The 19370-nt window shown below is 42.4% G+C and overlaps 1 long non-coding RNA gene across 1 annotated transcript in view; it reads left to right on the top strand.

Annotated features, from left to right (window-relative positions):
* Positions 1-19370, top strand: part of LOC138467158 (uncharacterized) — a 162461-nt gene that overhangs the window by 106800 nt on the left and 36291 nt on the right. The window contains exon 2 of the long non-coding RNA XR_011268082.1: positions 7898-7968. This is a non-coding gene — a long non-coding RNA (uncharacterized lncRNA). The remainder of the gene's footprint in view (positions 1-7897; positions 7969-19370) is intronic.

Raw genomic sequence — 19370 nt, 5'->3', positions numbered from 1 at the left:
AAGGCAAAGTATCAGAATGGGATATCCTATGTTTTGCTATGGGATGGGGTGATACTTACAATAAATCTTGAATTTGGAATTTTGCCCGCCAACCGGGTATCTGAACAGCGGGGCAAGGGTCTGGTCATGGACATTGGTGCATCAGCTGGATAAAGCAGGAAGCAGGGCAAGCAGGTAGCGCTGGATAATCCCAATGAGGATTCTGCCACCTTTCCCCTTTCACCCTGAATTAGTGGGATTTTTGTGGGGTTTGCTTCTGAAAGGTGGTTCTGCCTGCATAGGAGGGTCTGGATCAGCTATCCCTTTCCTGGCAGTGGAATCTGGAATCTTGCCGGGTGAGTATGAAATGTCTGGATCTCGGGATATGCTGAAGCTGGAAGTCAGGAGAGTCCATCAGGAGAGTCAATCCTTTGTCTCTCTGAGCAGCCACCTTTTATAAGGGGGATGACATCACAAGATTTACTATGGGGGCAGACCTTTGGCTTGGCATGCCTCTAACAACTGGATTGGTCAGGGGTAACTGTCACTGCCTTCCTGTCAGCTGGTTGGACTTCAGGGACATGACATCAGTTTTATTGTATGTGCTTTCAATGCCCATGGCCCTCCCACAGTCAGTTTTGCCAAAATCATTTATGATATAAATTGCACATTTTTACAGTTGTGGCTCTTTTGAAAATCACATAGGCAGATTCCATATTTTACACTGAACCTGTCATTCCAATTCCCAAGTTTGCACATTGTTGTTTTATCCTTCTAATAATCTTTTGCAATTTTTAGTGGGAACCACTTCACCTAAAATTCTACAATTGTATATACGTGTGCCTATTATCACAGAGCATGTTTGCATTACATTTCAAAGTTGCACCATGTATACTTTTCCCATGATTTACATGTTCCACCGTTTGCATCCCCTAATGCCACAAAATGTACATTTAAACTGTTAAACTTTTGCATTACTGCGTTTTCCGGTTACAGAAATAAAAGTCTTAACGTTTATTAAATAAGAACAGTCTTTTGCACCAAATGGGCCGGCTTTGTCTTCCAAATAAGGGCATTTTTCCCAACCCACAGCCAAATGTCAGGCTCTTGCCAGCCTGAGTCCAGCATTGCCATGAAGTTGTCTTTGAAGCTCTGCAGTTTGAGGTGAGGGGAGGTGCTACCAGAAAGTCACACCTTTTTGTCCTGGAAATCCTTTGTCCCAGGCTGGAGTACTGCCACATTGTCTGAAAAGAGTGCACGATCCTTTACCCTTGCCTATTCATATGCCTCGGGGGCTGGTCCACTTGAAGGGAGGTAGATCCTGTTCCCAGGAAGCAAGGTCCTTTGAAGCCAGGGCTGTAAAAAAACCTGTTCTGCTGGCACCACAGCAATTTTATTTGTTTATTTATGTTTCTTTCCTGAACCAGAAAGAAAATCTTTTTGGAACTAAATATCCTATATATGTTTTAAAACAAACCCCCATCACATTTCTATGTAAGGACAGGGCCTTAATTCAACAATTTACTTTTAAACAGACACATTCTTGCTTGCATAAAGCACCATTTTACGCATGGTTAATTTTCCTCAGCTGTCACTTTACAATGCAGCCATCCTCTCATCCATTTTCTGAACCTTTCCAAAGCCCCAGTCATGTTTCTAATGAACAGCCATCTGTTCAAATAAAAGGTAATTTGGAACTGACATGAGCTAGCAGAGAGAGAGAGAGGGCTTTTTGTAAAGAGTTTATCTGTGATATTTTGTTGCAATAGTAAAGCGTTTTTGCATAGGCTGAAGTGAAGTTCTTTGTTATTTCACAGATCTTGCCTGGCACAGCCTGTCATTCAATGAGAAATGTCCCCTTTCTGCTGGAGCACAACCGGAATATGGATGGATTTAGCTGGGTCTCACTGGATCAGAACTGTGTACTGTTCAACAGATGAAAAGAGCATTAGGGCACAGTCATTTTAAAAGGCAGAATATTTTCTTTTTCAGTGAAAAGTTTTGAACTGGCAGCATAGCAACGCTGCCTTTGACTTCTCTTCTCTGGCGCAAATGAAGAAAATATTGACAGCAATTCTTGGCGTGTTCTGTGTTTTACCTTGCCCCATGTGTGGCCGGTAAGAAATCGCAGCCATTATTTTGGTGACTGTAACATGTAGTTTTAATGCAAGGCGATAGTGCTCAACAGAGCCAGCGCAGCCATTCTGCTGGGGACTGCTGAGATGCGGTTTGGTGATGTAGGGGAGTTCTGCTGGGCAGATACATGTACCCTACAAACAGAGCAAAAGTCTCCTTGTGCACGAGGATAAGGTTGGGTGGAATTATGTTTTCTACACACAGGGATGGACGTATTGTAGACAGTAGACAAATGTCATAACCGACCCACAGGTGTGAGTGGTGGGGTGGCAGTCATTGCAAAATAAAATGCTTCCAGTTTTTTGAGGGCATGAGTACGTGCAAGGACTGTGAAGTTTTGCATTTGAAACTCCCTCCTCCCCCCGCAACTGTTTTAATCTCATCCTAGTTTATCGGCCACCCCACAACATGGTTTTTTAATGATGAGCTAGTAGTTTTGGTTAAAAACATTAATGGCCCTAATTGCTGTGCTTCGGTAGTTGGCGATCTAAATCACTGGCTGTATAATCCTAAAGATAAAGAGGCAATATCATTGGAAGAATCTCTCCTGGAACTAGGGTGTAAAATAGAAAATGACGAACCAGCCGCCATTTCAGGAAACATCTTAGACTGGGTGATGTCCAGAACCTTGAGGTTAAAATGACAAGTACAACCCCATGCATTTGGTCAGACCATTGCATTGTAGAATTTTCACTCTACTTTAAAGAAATTCCTAATAATTGCCTGAACCCGGTTTCTGCGGTTTATAACAGGAATTTCAAGAAGGTTAAGTCACACCATATAAAAAATTGCTTACAGGGAATTATGCCTTCCACCAAGAGCACTGATAACCCAGATAAGATTGTAGAAATATACAATGAATCTCATCAAGATGCTAGGCCAAGTAGCCCCCGTTGCAAGGAAAATAGTGAGAGAATAAAAATCACAATGAATGGTTTATGGAAAAAAACTGAAATGAAGCACCGAACAAGCATAGGTAAAACATCCATCAGTACCTAATAAGGAAAGATGGAAGATGCTAGAAGCAGAGTATAAGGTGAAGATTATTGCAACCAAAAAATATTTCTTTGAGAAGGAAATCGGAGGAGCGAAAAACAACACTAAAAAACTTGTTGAGATCATAAAATTGCTGGAGAAACCAAAGGCCTTATCCCAACCCTTTCATCCACCAGGAAAGAATTGTAATGACATGCAAATGGCCTTTGCGAATAAAATCAAGGCTGCCTGGGATAAAATAGAAAAATATTTGGTTAATAAATCATACAAATAGCTCATGGCTGGTGAAAACCAGGATAGGCCACGGGATACATTATGCTTTGCATTTAATCATGTGACCATATCTTAAATGGAGTCTTGCCTGTCCTTAATGCATCCCACCTCATGAAGTGAAAACGTTATCCTTGTGAAGGTTATACTAGAACATAGCAAGGAATTTGCCCCTTTTTTACCAGATTGGGCAACTCTTTGTTTGACCATGCCCAAGTTCCCGACAAAATTAAGGTTGTTATCATCTCGCCCTTAGTGAAGAAAGCAGGCTTGGACCAAAAGGAGGCAAAGAACCTAAGGCCCATCACTAATATCAATTTATTGCTGAAAATCCTTTTCAAAATGGCCACAAAACAATTCCATGGTTTTCTGGAGTAAGAGCATTTACTCCATCATAAACAATCAGGCTTCAGGGCACATTACAGCAGAGAGACGGCCCTGTTAGACCTACAAACACCTTAGAACTAGCAGATGAGCGAAATAATGGACTATGCGTCCTTCTCGACCTATCTGCTGCGTTTTGTTTGATCTGTTAGATCACAACCTCCTCGTAGATACGATTCGGAAGGTAGGAAGGAAGTGATAATCCCTTGTCATAAATTGGTTCAGATCCTTCTTATCCAATAGGCAATCCTCTTTCTCTTTTGATGGTGTCTCTGCTCAGTCAGCCACCATTTGGTGTGGAGTCCCGCAGGGGGCATTTGTCTCACAAACCCTATTTGTACATCAGACCACTGTGTGACCTGCTTGAGTCACTATGGGTTATGTTTCACGACGCTGATGACACACACCTGATTATGGAAATTGTTGGAGACTATGAGAAGGATAGCAAGAACTTGACTACCATTCTCGAAGTAATAGAGAACTGGATGACCGAGCATTGGCTATGCTTTAATGAAACTAAGACCAAAATGCTACTGTTTGGGAGTACTGGGCGAGAGCTCAGCTGGGTTATGAATACCGACAGTTTAGCATTAAAGATTCCGTCATTGCAGCGGCAGACAAAGTTATGACCCTTGGGGTATGCTTTAAAGCAGACATCAATACAGAGGCACAGACCACTTACACTGTAAAAACTACAACTACTATTTAAAATTGATAAGAAATATTAAACCACTCATCTCAGAAGAGAACTGTGCTTCAATTGGCAGAGCCATCATTTTATCGCATATTAACTACTGCAATTCCCCACTGACAGGGGCTAAGAAGAAATGTACCCAGCGGTTGCAAACTCTCGAAAATTATGCAGTTAGAATCATTAAGGGCATCCCAAGAAGGGAGCATTGCTCCACAGTGAGATCATCACTACACTCGCTGCCTATTGTGGCCTGGATCCACTTCAAAGCAGTCAATACTGTTCATAAGTGTGTTTATGGTCAGGCCCCAAACCTGCATGTTCCCTTACATCTCCAACCGGGCGCTAAGATCGGCCAATTTGAGAATAGTTAAATCGCTCAGATTCAGAAAGGCTGGAGAATTTGGTGAGATTTCCCGACTAGGGCAGCACAGATCTGGAATAGGCTTTCAAGCAAACTCTTTCTGGAAACAAATAGCAACATCTTCCGCGCCCAATTGAAAAAGTTACTGTTTAAAGGGGTTAACTAGCACCACCTAGCATCCTCCTGAGACTACCACATAAATGTTTAGTCCCGTCTAACAAATGTCCTCCGTGTCTATGTGCGCCCTGATGCCCGAGGGTTTCCCGGCACTATATAAGTAAATAAATAAATAAAATGGGGTTTTCATCATGCCGGAGAGAGTAATGGTGGAGAAAGAGAATTCTGTGTGTTGGTCTGTTGGTGCATGGTTATTGACCACGGGTGTGTAAGACAGATTTCTGTTTAGATTATGTCTGATCTTTGAGAGAGCCTTATCTACCTAAGCTTCAAAAGCTTGTTGAGTTTTAAGACATTCCCGAGCAGATGGGCAGAAAGTTATACCCGAGGTATCTGATTTTGCTGGGTTTTAATGATTTCAAAAAGCTTTTTTGGCTGGTTATTGGCATCCTCTATCCGTTTGTTGAAAAAATAGATTTTTTGCGTCGTGTATTGCAGTTTTGCACATTTTCTATAAATCTCTCCAATTTGCCTTGTTAATGGTTTGAAGCCATTTCCTTTCTGCGTTTCTTTTATTTTTCTTCATTACAGTGATTTCCTGAGTGTACCACTTTTGATGGTTGTTGTTGTGTCTTACTAATTTGGTTTTCATAGGAGCCCCCCTGTCCAACAATGTGCCTATGGAGTGATTGAAAGCTTCTACCAGGACTTTGGGAGGGTCTAATTCTGTGGTAGAGAGCATAATGTGGCTTAGGCATTACATCAGGTCCACAGCCGAGATTTTATTTAAATTGCAATTTGTTTTTAGTTTGGCTGTTTTTTTTTTCTTCAACACAAGGATTTGATTTTGTAGGAAGAGTTGGAAAACTATGGGGTAGTGGTCTGACCAGATACAGGGAGGGGTGCTTTCAATCTGTACAGCCAGATTCCACGCCAATATCCAGTCTAGGATGTTCCCTTTGACATGGGTTGGTGTGTTGTTGATGACATGATAGTCATTGCTGTTCAGGGCAGTTTTTAATGTAGCAGCTTTTTTTCGGTGTTGCTGTTGTACCACCGGTTGAAATCACCAGCTAATAGGGTGGAACAGTTTGGCCCATCTGACTCTTTTAAAATAAGGTAAAGTTCCTCGTTGAAATTTGGCGTGTCAGATGGAGGGCGATATACTACTACAAAGTTAAGAGGGCTTTGAGTAGTGGGAGTCATTTTTGCATGAAGAAGTTTGTCGCTTGAATAGACACATCGTGCTTGAAAAAATGTCAAGTGTTTGTTTGCAATAGTGGCTACCCTGCCCCCATGGCCCAGTGCTCGATTCTGACAGATGATGTCATAACCTTCTGGGATAGATAGCGCAATCAAAGGACTGCTTGTGTCTGTAGCCCAAGTCTCCGTAATGCACATCACATCCAGATCTAAGTCGAGGATGTGGTCATGCATGTTAATGGCATGCTTACAGAGTGATCCTGTGCTTACCAATGCACACTTCAATGGTGTGTTTGAGGGTGGAAAGATGTTGTGTAGCATAAGAGAGACAATCTATATATCAGGGGCCACATTTTTGGGAAAGCCCGGAGTCCGTGAGACATTGGTGTTTTTGTTCCTTATTTGGTAGTTGTGGCGCAACATTCTGAGGCTGCTGAGGGTTGAGGGGAATGTTTTCACATATGACCTCAGTGTCAGGGGGTTTTGTGTCTGTTGTTGTGAGCTTTACCACTGCATGTATAGGATGTGGGGCGACTTCACTGTCATGTACCACAGAGGCCGCATGAAGTTGTTCCAGTGGTGAGGGGATCTGGAGATCTAGTTTTACTCGTAGATATATGTCAACTAATGCCAATTGCCTCGTTTTTTGAGCGGTGAGCAGAGGCTATATATTGTCAAGGTATCCCATGGTTTGAAGAAAATGCAAAAGTGTTTGGAGTAAATGTGGTCTGTGAGATCTGGAGGGCATAATTAGGTAGTGAGATTCCCAATATAACATATATCCGCCGAAAATGGCTAAATGCTTACCGCCCAAAAGTTGTTCAGTGGGAGTAGATTGGAGGCTAGCGTCTTGCTGTCGTTGCTCAGCACGGACCGACGCAGACAGGGCTTCGTCAGAGTTGCGCCTGCTCACCCTATTAGAGCAATGCTTATACTTATACTTGTAATGTGGGGGTTCTGGGAAATGTTGTTTTCCAGCCCACCCTCTGTTCAGTGCCTAACACTGTATTTTTAGTTCTAAGTGCTGCTTCAAAAGCAAGGTCCTAGGCACTTGCATGCAACATAAAAAGGGTAAGTCAAGTCCACAGTATGGTTGCAATTCAGTTCCAACAAGTTTTTAAGTAGTATCATACAAAAGCATTCATGAGCGCTTTACACGCATCCAGCACACTCTGAGAAAAGAACAAATGGGCAGTGCAGGGTAAGAGCTACTCCAATGCCAATGTATTGAATCACCCATTACGTGGAGAGAGTGAAGTGGATGAATGGGGACATTTCAGACACATTTTCAGCTGATTGGTAAATTACTTTTTCAAAATGGGTATTTTTCATACTATGTGGCTCCATCCTCTTGATACAGTTACCTGCAAGTTTGCCGATAATATTTGAAAGCACATTTTATTCCCTGCCGTTACATATTTTTATGCCGCTACTGCAGTTATGAAACACCTTTCCTATTCTATGTTTTTTGGTTTCAGACAAAAAGATGTCTCTTTTGATGCATAATACAGTATTTGTTGTACACGTGTATTACACATAGAGAGTATTTAGTGTTAATCACAGTTTGTAGAAATTGTTATTTTATGAAATCGGTAAACATCCTGCCCTTGCTAATTGTAAAATGTGCATGATCCTACATTTGTTGATCTACCACAGGTTCCTTTTTTGTAAATTTGTCAAATGTATTATTTTAATACATTAATTCGTTGTTATTTTGTTATGCATTCTTATACATTTTGTGTTACCTATTTTGATAGATTTACCAAAGTATGTGTAGGTCTCAGTCCTGATTTGTGGAAGAAGGATCTTCAATATTGTATTGGCAAATGTAAGTATCTTTTCTGCTGTTGTGCGCAACAGAGAGGGGGATGGTTTCGGTTTGTGTGGTCTGTTAAAGGTTGCTCTCCATAGAATGACCAATCGAGATAGTTTGTGTGTGTCTGTTTTCACAAAAGGGACATGTTATCGGATGGCTGGCTTAAGTCTTTAGTATATGTGTGAAGAGGAAACCGTAATTATGATGCAACAATATGCAGACTTTGAAGTGAGCATGTGTTTTTTTTTAATTCCACTTTGTATTCATGAAATCCATCTGTGGTAATAACATCAATGGTGTATGAATGCACTTGTTGGTTACCTATATAAGTTTGATTTTCAATTACATGTGTACTATTTGCAGGACTTTGCATTATTGTTTACTGCATATGTGTATGTATGCTAATGTTTTGCTTTCGCAGATTACCCTTAGATCTGTCAACCCTCCACGGTAACATGCCTCTACAAAGTATTCATAATTTATTTAAACATTACAAGTTTTTAGTATCTCTTTTTTTCTTTCATTCCAATATATTTGAAAATCAATTTCTTAACTGTAACTATGATGTGAACCTGTGTGGTCAGTGTCTTTAATTCTCCACTTTGTGGGTCTCACTTCTATGTTTGGAAACAACATTTTCTTTTTCATTTTGGATGTTAGGGTCTTTCTTTTATTTTTGGTGGCCTTTACTTTTCTTTTTGGGCGTCTGCCGTTAAGGACACAGTGGTGTGCATGCCATAGTGTATTTGCACACACTGTGTATGTTTAAATATAGATACATATCTAAGGTTGACAAAAGGAATTTGCAATAACTCTGCAGAAGACACTACTTCAGCCTAGAACCAGGGTGTGCGCCGAAAATCTCAAAAATAAATGTTGGCAGTTTTGGATGCATGTGCTCAATAGTGCATTTTCCAGCCACTATTGGACAATAGGTTCATTCAGCAATGATTTTCAGCAAGTAATTGCTGATGAAACACATTTGGCAAGAGTGTTTATAACTGGGCAAACTTTCATTTATGGGCCCAAAGGTTAAAGAAGAAAACATGTTTGCATTTTTCGATGCACAGTTCAATGTAACCTTAACTCTATGAGACGATAAAAAATAAAAAAAATTGGTAATAAAAAATAAAAAAAATTGGTATGAATCTGTTTTCTCTAAGAGTTAACGCCATAATGAAACAGTAACAAAATAAAAATAAATTCAGTAAAAAATGAAATGGCAAAATATACAATGTCTTAGGAATGTGCAACAGCAAATCATTTCACAGTAAAGAAAGCAACAGCAGAACCTCTCAAGCCTTAAAGATGACTTGGGCGTAACTGGATCGGGAGTCCTAGTCCAAGCATGAAATGGCGGATGAATTGTGCACACTCTGTGATATGCTGAACTGGTGATAAGGGAAGCAAGTGTAGATGGTATTGGTTTTGGCAGAGAGCAAGAAGGCTTCTCGCAAACCTTTCACAACCATTTCTTGAGATGTTGTTGTGGGATGCCAACATGTCATCTTGTGGTCACTTTAAAGAGTTTAAACTCAGCCAGGCATTATGATAAAAGTTAAGGTACAATGCAGTTGCTCCGCAGGTACCGAGAGCACCAAAGCTACGATGAAGGTACAGTATCTTCGATCTGGTGGCAGCACCCTATCATCTGGTAAATGGGTTGCTAGATCGATATTAAGGTAAAGTATTACCATATGGCAGTTTCTCATTTGATAATAAAACCAACTATTTCTCTTGTCCCCTCATTGGCTGGGCAGATGAAAGGGAACAGCTGCTGAAAGTTCTTTCCTTTGGCCCAAACTGTAAAACATAGTCCAGATGCCCGCAGAACATTCTGTGTGCCACTAGTGAGAATCCTGGCACCTCTTGCCTAGAGGAGACACATACCGAGCTGATGTTTTGATATCTAGAGGATGGAGGGGGAGGAGTGTAGACAGTAGTGAGCAGGTCAGTGATGGAGAAATTAATAATTCTGCCATCTTGGAAAATATCCTGGTATCGCTTATTTCTGACCCCCACACGATTTCCTATAGACTTTCTGGCTATGGTGCAGCAATGATGCTTATTGGCTCCTTAATAGAATGCGTGTAGAAATAACCAATACCCTGTTGAGATGACACTATTTTAAAAGTGAGCACCCTTTTCCCTCAGCCACCCCTAAGGGACACGAGAGGTGACCTGCTGGACGAACTGACGCCTGCTGCTCCAGGAATACTAGCACACCGGAATCCCACTGACTCTGTTGTGTAAATCATCCTATAAGTACCTTTGAACCCCTTTCCTGGCTTGGAGGCACATAAGAGTGCCTTAGCTTGTGAAGAGAACTGATAAAAGGAGCTACAGTGTGTTCTAAGTCCAATTATGCTACTGCTCAGCATAACAACTTTTCATCAATGAAGAACCTGAACCTTTCGTGAACCCGCATATCCACCTGCTGACCCCTGATTTAAATGCCCGTTACATTACAAAACTGGCTGTCACCTTAAGATCACTGGACATATCTTCTACTTATCACTCTATATATAAATGGTAAAATGTATGTGTGTCTATTCACAATGTTCAGCATACTTCCCAACATGCTACACACCTGAAATGTGGCATGTGGGTAGGTTCCATGGTGTAGACAATGTAAAAAGTATAAACGATTAGCGGTCTGCAATGCTTACCCGTGCCATGTGTGGGTGTGTGTGTGTGTGTGTGTGTGTGTGTGTGTGTGTGTGTGTGTATATACATATATATATGCGCGCACAGGCATGCGTGTTGGAAATGTTGGGCATACTTCCCCGCATGCTACACACCTGAATTTTGGCATGTGGGTAGGTTCCATGGTGTAGACAATGTTACAAGTATACTATATATATTTTCATATTTGTTTTAAGCTGTCTGCGTGGTTCCATGCTACAAACCTGAAATATAGCCTGGTAGGTTCCATGGTGTACACAATGTAAAAACTACAAAATGTACATTTAGCTAATTTTTGCAGTCTGCAGCACTTGGATAATTGTGTGTCTGTGCGAAATGTTCAGCATACTTCCCAACATGCTACAAACCTGACATGTGGCATGTAGGTAGGTTCCATGGTGTAGACAATGTAAAAAGTATGAAATGTAAATTTTTCGGAATTTTATTTTTAAGCGGTCTGCAATGCTTACCCCCTGACATATGGCTCTTCTTGCCATAGTTCTGCTATAGCCTTTCGTAAACTTTAGCAGTTCATTGTCCTAAACATTCCACACTATCAGCATTCTAGCTGACATTAGCGGTACTCACTTTTCAAATCACGCGGCTTACACAAAATGGTGCTTTTGTAGTCATGCGAGTGACAGTCAACAGTGCATGCTTCTTCAATAGTGTCCGCAATGATGTTGTCCATCACATCGTGGCAAATCTCTCATGATAATTACATAAACTTAATTTTCCATGGAAGTTTATGGATGTATGCCATCTCAACAGTACAAAGCTTACATGCTTCAGCCGTACACGTATGGCACTTTAAGCATACCGGTTTCAGCCCTACACGTACCGCACTTATGTTGAGGTTGCTACTCCCACGGCTGTAGATAGGGACACCAATAATGTTGCTGTGCAATCTCAATGCTCCATCTCAAAGTACCTGGAATTGGGATTCATGCTTTTCTCATTGTCAGCTTTATGTGGCTTGTTCCAGAAACATAGACAATTCGTTCACACTAGCTCATACAGGAAAGACTAGCAACATTGTCTTCAAAGAAGGATTGGTTCAGGGATAATAGTATACCAATGACGGCAGTAGGCAAAGGGGTCTATCCAGTATCATTGAAACTCCCCATAACGCTCCATACAATACAATTCTGAAACATGGTAGTAGTTAGAAGGGCCTGCCAGGACAAATCAAACTCACCATAAGAAACGATGCGTGGTCATCTCCACGCATTGTTATTCTGGTAACGCAAACAACCATGCAGCACCACCATCCATATTTGCTAATTGAACAAACTTCAAACTACGACTGAAGGAGGAATTACCGTGCAATGCACGGGTGCACCTGCTAGTATAATATACGTTATCACTCCTAAGGACAGATGAATAAAAAATGTTCTATGCTCTTAGATGCAAAACTACAGTAAGGACATTGAAAATTTTCCAAAGGCAAAATAGCCAGACCATGTGAATCGGGATGGGATTAAAGCATCAATTAGGTGGTAATTTATAATATCTATTACAAATATTACGCGGCTTCACTGGGCAGCCATGTATGTATTAAACAAGACATTTAGAGAGCTGGAAACACAGGGCAGGTTGATTGCTTTGAGGCAAGTTTTAGGAAACTGCTGTCAGTGTCAGATCAACAACCAGTTCTAGGTAAGAAACAGGCTTCCACTGTTGAACCTGTTTAACAAACAAAGAGACTGAAGTAGTGAACCCACGTGCTTGATTCCCAATCCAAAGGCATTCTAGATACATTCACCCCCAGGCCTTTGATCTTGGGCCATAGAAACAAATGAGGTCCATCTTATTCTACATTACCAGAAAACATTTTCAAATGTGGCACAATCTTTTCAGTATTTTCACTTTTCTTTAAAGCTTGCCGCATATGTTTTTTCCTCCTGCTCTATAATACCCAGAGAGAGATCCTGGCCTCCACATGCTTTCATCAGTTACCTCTGCTTAAGTAATGTGTACATTTTATAGAATCCTCCTTCAACATTTATTAGCACCCTGTGAGGGGGGGTGCAGCCAATCAGAGGCTAGGAACACCGTCTGAAACTGACAATCTCAAGCCACATTCCAAGATAACTAATGGCTGGTTTACCCATCCGCCATCTTACCCCCACCCTCGGATCACTTTTCAAAACAAATTCCCCTGCCCGATTTAGCTGATTGTGGAGGTGGCGAGTGCAGCCGCCGCAGCTGCTGCCGCACCTTCTGCTCTGTTTTGGTTTGACTGCCATTGAAATTGAAGAGGGGCTCCGAACAGCGCCTGGCCTTCCCATTCCATGGCAGCCGTTTTTGAACAGTCGTTTTGTTCCATGAACGGGATGCCACGAGTTGACCCGTTCACGAAACAAATATACTTTAAATTAGCTCTGTCCCAGCTCAACAGCATTAAGCACCCAATCCAAGAGTTTGAATGGGTGGTAACAATCTAGGGCCCTCGTTAAATGCTCTTGCTTGGCTCAGACCTTTAACTCGGACCACTGGGCTGTTTCCACCTGTTCCAGCCCTTGAAATGTGTGCTTAACACCATATTCTGTCTGGTTCTTACTGTGCCACTGTTGTTCAGATGCATCCACGGATGACTCACATTGATTGATTGATTTATGACATCTATAAAGCACATCCCTACCCCACAGTGTCTTGGGCCGCTGGTTATGTAAGCACCCACAAGAACAAAAACCGTTTAAATGTGAGTCTAAATTCTTTTAAATAATTGACAAACAGATATCTTGGCAGAGTATAGCCTGTTGTTGCCACATGTTACTAAAGAACAGGCGAGGGAGTTATAACATTCTCCTTCAATCTGGTTTACGTTTGTGGCTGTGCCAGGTTGTGGTACAAGCTCAGGCAAAGTGCATAGAAGAGTCTGTTTTCCTTTGCACTACTTTTGGCCGGTATTGGGGTTCATCACAGGAACAGTGATGCTAGAGTGGATAAAGGTCATCGATACGTGTGTTTCCTACACAGATGGTAACATTGAGAAACTGGATGGAGACATTGTTGTAATCCAACATTGGCTGTGGCTGTTCACTCAAGATTACACTTCAGACACAGACTGCAGCAGGGTGGCACATCAGTCTCAGGATCTAAGCTGTAAAGACGAACCTGTGTGCCACCAGTGTAGGAGTGAAAGCACATTTAGTGATCCAAGAGCAGGTCCTTAGATATTAAAGAGATTTGTAGTAAAGGGGGTACCTGTGGGAACCCACTCTGACCTCCATCAAAGAAGTCTTTCAAAAATAGGTAGCAGAGCTCCTCTCCAGAAAGAACATTGCATGATAACCTGTTCTGAGATGAGAGTTTGAAGCACACGCTTTTTGCTCACTGTACCTTTCACAGATGGAAAATAATCATTTGCATATCAGTCTTTGTCCCGCCCACATGGGCAGTCCAGCACTGAAATGCTACGGCAATTCCTCTCTGAACAATAGTACCAACAAAGAAGATTGGAAATCTCCTAACCTAAATTTTTGCTTTGTTTGCGACAACAAATGTGCCATCATCTAAAGACAACCTACAAGGCTACTTTCAAAGCATGCACACACTGTGTGTCCCTGGAAACTCTGCCTATGTACTATTAACATCTTGCTTCCATAGTTTGAGGATGTGAACAACTTGGCCATATGACATATTTGACCACTGCTCTGTGGTCATGGATTGGCAGACTTCCACCAGAAGGCGGGAGGGAGCGCAAGGTTTGTCCTTGTTACAATATCATCTAAGGGACCAGCTCAATTTTGGTGACATGGCAAACCACATCCTAAATTGTACACGTTAATCGAAATCAAATAGAAATGTGTGCCAATCACACTAATTTCATAACAAGTGTTGAAGCATTCATACAGTTAAAAACGTCTACCATCACTGGCCATTGAAGTGGTGCTTGCCACTGGTGACATATGGAAAGTGTTTTGAGAATTAAAAAAATACTTGAATGAAAATGACCAACATGACAAAGTGATACAGGAAACAAAACAATGACAATCTCCCTTGGTTCAAACTATTAGTGATTTTTTCTAGGGATTTCCTAAATGTTACTTTCTTCGTTCATCGATTGATTCCCATGTGTGTTTTTACAAAGTCTATATTATAGACAGGTTGCTACTTTTCTATGGCTCAATTGTAGAACGGTTTGTCGACAAAGTGTGTTTCGGCATCTCTTTGAGCTACTGGTCATCTGTTATTTCCTTTGGTTTGTCAGCCTTAATCAGGACTTTCTAAATTGGGTGTCTCCCATAAATGTATTTCTATGCAGTAGCACCTATATGAAGATATAGATACAAAGAGTTCATGCCTCTCTACCGTAAATGAAAAAAACACTATTCAGAATGTATCTATTAGGCTGACTACTAGCCCCCTTAGGTTTCTACACACTTCAGATGTGTTATACACAATGTATGATCTCTTATTGTGTAGGGAACATGGAATACCTGTCTTTTCCTTATATTCCAGTGCATTTGCTGAATTAATTCAATGCTGTCGGAGGTCTCTTCATTTCCCATCTCATCATTATATTTGCTGGTGACAGTAAAAAACTACTGTAGAGAGATCTTTTGATGCATGATTTTGCCTCACTTATTTTGTTAATCTGTATACTGTCCCTTACCCACCCTAGGTATGATAAGTCTTCTCATATAAACTATGATGTCGACTGTTTCTTCTGATCCTTTCGTCACTCAACCTAAAATCAAAGGGCCATGATCACCTAACGTAGTATTTGGTTGCTTAGACACTTTGTCAGAGGAATTAATATGGCTTACGCTAACTAGTAGTGCATACCATGTGTGCAAGGGCTCCGTTCTTATAAAGCTTGTGTGTCTCTGGTACTTACAATAAGTGTGGTTCCATGTGGTTAGATGCACTGGGTACTTGAGCTGTATATACAGTATAACTTAGTGTCTACAAAGCACCTAACACAGGTGTCTTTGGGTCCAAAATGTATAACTCAAAATCTGAATGGCTGAATAATGGGACGAGGACAAGGCTCTACCGCAATATAGCTGACGTGTATAAGAAAGTGGCGATTTAATATTAATCCCAAAATTGGGGACCTCTATAGACATAATAACAAATCCCTCTTTGGTTCTATCTGGGCTAACTTAAAGAACTGGACGAGGCTCCCAATGTTTGGACTTTAGAGGACCTGAATCAGTGCATCCCGAAGTATGAGAAGCCAAGTATGTCACGTAAACTAATTACCACCCTACCCAACAGCAGCGCCAGTGGAGGACCCAATGGATTCAAATACTACACGGCCATGCAGCTGTGAAGATTCAAGGAGTAGAGAAAGAGGCCTTCAGAGAAGCAGTGCTGGGCCATGCATTGGTGGAACTTCATTTAACTCTTAAGAGACATGGCTTGTATTTGATATCTGGGATTGAGTGGTAATACAAAAGCCATCAACTCTGGGATTTAGGCATCCACTATCTCTCCCTACTTTCTAATATTTTTCTCATAATCCAGTTAATAAAATAATTGATAGTGCAAATACAAAATTACATGCTCTGGCCAATTATTATTTGAATTGGACTTTAACAGTGACTTTTTTATTCAACGCTTGGCACACTGCAAAGAATGATCTGTCAGTGGATGATTGCACAATGACTGTGACGTAATCTAACTGTCATAAATACCTGCTGACCATGTAGCAAGTAACAATTCTAGCTGCCCCATGGATTCAGATCTTAACCTGATTCTACAAATTTCTGCCACAGTCAAGAAAGGTGTTTTCCATGTTAAGACCTTGCGATGGACATGTCCTTACCCTTCATTCCCACACTGAGTCCATGCCTCCCTCTTGTACTCTAAGAATTATGTGGACAGTATATATCTGTTGTTTCATGAAGATTGGTTCTTCCATTAACAGTACCTGCTAACTCAGACCCTCCAGCTCACACCCCTGAAAAAAAAGACTGCATTTTTAAACAAAACAATAGTCACAATATTAATGGAAAGAGGGCAAAAGTTGGATCAGTCGACCAGAGGGGGGAGCGATGTGCCAGAGGGGGGCAATGTGCCAGAGGAGGGAGCGGTGGCTCAATGGCAGGAGCCAGAGGCCAGAAAGCATAGGGGGAGCAGAGAGCCTGAGCGGTATTGATGAGCCAGAAAACAGAACGGGAGCGGCGTGGCAGAAAGTAGAGTGGAAATTGTCAGGCAAGGGGGGAATGGTGGGGCAGTGTCACGATCCGCCGTCCCTGGAAACTATGGTGGAAATGGAAGAAGGGCTACTGAGTGGAAACTAATGCAGCGCTCTAGTTGTTTACAGCGCGTCATGTACATATACGCGTCACGCCTAAGCGACAATGCGTTGCAACCCTCCCTCTTTGGGTATACACGCTTGTTCTCCGTCCACTGTTCTGGTGGTTCCCGCTGCCTTCCCGCCTTCCTTGCTTTGTCTTCTCCGTACCTCCTTCCTCACTTTCTCCAAGTGGTTCGTTCTGTTCTACCGACCGCCATTCTACCCCTCCTCTGTGCTCCGCTTTCCTTCGGAGCGTTCTTCCACTCCGAGCCCTCTCAGAGTTTTTCCCCTTACTCTTACCTTGGGTTCCTACAACGCATCTGTTAACACACATTTGCATATCCTCTTCAACACCTTCTGGAAAGACTGGAAACGCCATTTTGTCTCACGGAAGCCGACTGTATTCAAGAACCGCAGTTTAACATTGTCCCAGGGTTTTTCAGCTTTGCTTTTCCCTGGTCGTGGGGCGGTCCCCCTGGAGGTCCCCATTGCCAGGCCAGCTGCTAGTAGGCAGGGTGGCCTCCGGCGGGGCTCTTCCTAAGACTCGTCCAAAAAAGCCGGAACACGCCTGGAGAAGCCGGAGGGAGATATCTTCAGAAGACTCATCCGAGGAATCACAGACAGGTGAGGAGGAAGGGGAATCTGGGTCGGAAGAATTGTTCTTGGATAGTTTACCCCACATTCCTGAGAGTTTGCAACACCAAAAGATGGCCAGTTTAGAACAATACCAAGAGCTTGTTAAAGCTATACAAGGTATTACAGTCGAACTACAGACTTTGAAAGCAGAGAACAATGCATTGAAGTCATACAATGCTGCATTAAGACAACAGTTCTTACGTAGGGAAGAAGATCGGGGAGATCTCCCACCGTTATCTTTACCATGCGGCAAATACGACGGGAATCCCAAAAGACTTAAAGAATTTCTGGACGCCTGTCAAATTTACTTCACTTTTCGCCCTAAGATGTTTGAATTAGACCGGGCCAAAGTCGGATTTGTTGTCTCAAACTTAACAGGTAATGCCCTGGCCTGGGCAACCCCGCTGGTCACTGATGCCGATCCAGCCCTCACTGTTTATGGAACTTTTATCCAACAGTTCCAGACCAGGTTCGAAAGACCAGAGATGTTGTTTACGTTTTATGAAAACCTCTTAGACACCAAACAAGGCACATCTAATGTTCAGATATACGTGACCAATTTCCAGAGGATAGCCCAGGAGACTGGATGGCCAGACTCTGCAAGACAGACTTTATTCAGAAGGGGTTTACAAGAGGAGATTAAGGTCATACTGTCAAGAATTACTAGACCCGCATCTTTTTTAAGGAACTGATATCCTTAGCTCTACAAATTGAATTCTGACTGTCGGAGCGCCGGGCAGAAAGAAGACGACCCAGGTTGCTTGCTCCTCACCTTTCTTCTCCCAGTGTGCAGACCACCTCAGAAAGGAATAAACCTTCAATGGAAGAACCCATGCAAATCGGGATTAACCGAGGACCCCTAATGGCTGCAGAGAGAAAACGGCGAAAGGACTTGAGCCTGTGCCTGTATTGCGGATCTGACAAGCATCTCCTGAGGGATTGTCCTGAGGTCCCTCCTAGGAGGTCGGAAAACGAACAACCACGTCCGTGAACAGGGACACGGAAGGGGGCTATCGGGCCAATCCCTGTGTTTCAAGAAACCCTATAGCGGAGGAAGTCTCTCACCAGCTCATGATCCTCAAGGTTGTATTAGAATGGAAGAACTGTAAAGTGGAATGCTTGGCCATGCTAGACTGTGGAGCAGCTGGCAATTTCATGGACGATGAATGGGCAACAAAGCACGCCATACCTAGAAGAAGTAAGCATCTACCAATACCTGTGGAAGGGATAGATGGCTCTCCCCTATCTTCGGGTCCCATCAAACAAGAGACTCATGAATTAATAGTTAGGATGAACACTCATCGAGAAAGAATTGCATTTGACTTGATAAGGGCGGCCCACTTCCCAGTAATCCTGGGAATCCCTTGCCTAAGGAGACACAATCCCGGTATTGACTGGAGCGCAAATACGCTGGAATTCCGCTCTGACCTCTGTTTACACACCTGTATATCTCAAGAGACTGAGCCGATTCAAGCTAATAACACAATGCCCATCAAGAGCGTGATTGGTATCCCGGAAGAATACCAGGAGTATTCAGATGTTTTTTCCGACATCCAACCCAAGCCTCTCTCACCTCACAGAACAGAAGACTGTAGAATTGAATTAAAACCAGAGGCAGAGGTTCCGTTCGGAAGAATGTTCCCATTGTCCCTACCAGAGAAAGACGCCCTGAGAGATTATCTAGCCACCAATCTACAGAATGGTCTCATCCGAGAATCGACCTCTTCTGCAGGGGCTTCTCTGTTCTTTATCCCCAAGAAGGGTACCATGGAGCTCAGGCCCTGTATCGACTATCGAGGTCTGAACAGTCAATCAGAGACCGCTACCCGATGCCTCTTAT

This window comes from Ambystoma mexicanum, chromosome 4q, assembly GCF_040938575.1.
Source record: "Ambystoma mexicanum isolate Mex_15411 chromosome 4q, UKY_AmexF1_1, whole genome shotgun sequence".
NCBI classification, from domain to species: domain Eukaryota; kingdom Metazoa; phylum Chordata; class Amphibia; order Caudata; family Ambystomatidae; genus Ambystoma; species Ambystoma mexicanum.
Note: the sequence above shows the minus strand (reverse complement) of the source record. Positions and strands in the feature narration are given on the sequence as shown.